The sequence below is a fragment of the Notothenia coriiceps genome, unplaced genomic scaffold, assembly GCF_000735185.1.
Source record: "Notothenia coriiceps isolate Sejong01 unplaced genomic scaffold, NC01 NC01_scaffold00037244, whole genome shotgun sequence".
In the NCBI taxonomy this organism is placed as follows: domain Eukaryota; kingdom Metazoa; phylum Chordata; class Actinopteri; order Perciformes; family Nototheniidae; genus Notothenia; species Notothenia coriiceps.
In genome coordinates this window covers 22,858,888-22,859,778 of record NW_011369945.1, presented here as the reverse complement: position 1 = coordinate 22,859,778, position 891 = coordinate 22,858,888, and positions in this window count along the sequence as shown.

Below are 891 nucleotides of genomic sequence, written 5' to 3'. Positions count from 1 at the left end.
CTGCTCCATATTTGGTGTCTCCCAGTGGGAAGCTAACTTCATTAGCCAGCAGGTTTTAAAATTACTTTTACTTGTTCTAACACACTAATGTATTTTCCGGACTATAAGTCGCACCTGAGTATAAGTCGCTCTTATCAAAAAACGTGTTGTTTAGAGAAAAAAATAAAATAAATTGCTCCGGTGTGAGTGCAATATGAGGCATACATAAAAATGGAAAAATGTTTCATCCTACCTGATAATTGATATGTCCCGCAAATTTGACCAAAGTTCCCTTTAATGGTCTTGCATCGGTGTTTTGATCAGCCAATAAAACTTTCCCAAGGTTAAACTTCTCGATGTTTTTTGAGGTTCAGCCTGACCAATAATAAAATTTAACTATTAGATGAATGTCATATAAGTGGTCGTCACTAACCAATGGGCATAAAAGGCCTTGATTATTCAGTACCAAAGGAAATGGACTGACCGACCAGGAGCTAAATATTGGAGACTTCGCTGAACATCTATTTAAAACAGAATGACGCAGTTGAGGCGTTATTCTATCGTGACATATGTTATCACTGTTTGACTTTTGACGACATGTATTGGCTATCTTCTTTTTTTCAGTGCCGTTGACCCCCTCTACGCGGTGCATTGAAAGGTCCTTTACAACACCTACCTAGCTGTAGTCGAACCCGAAGTCACTGCCTGGCTGTGGTAGGAAAGCCTAAGTCTTTCCAGATTAGCCCTTCGAACTAAGACTACCTCTAGAGACCTTCCTGTTCGGGCCCTCGTCCTGTGCGCACGAAGTAGCTTGTGGAGACACAGCGACACTTGTGAAGGTGGGCCCTCCAACCGTTTTCTTGACAAAAATTTGTGGGGCTGTTGTCTCCTACTTCTGAAGTCACCTATTTA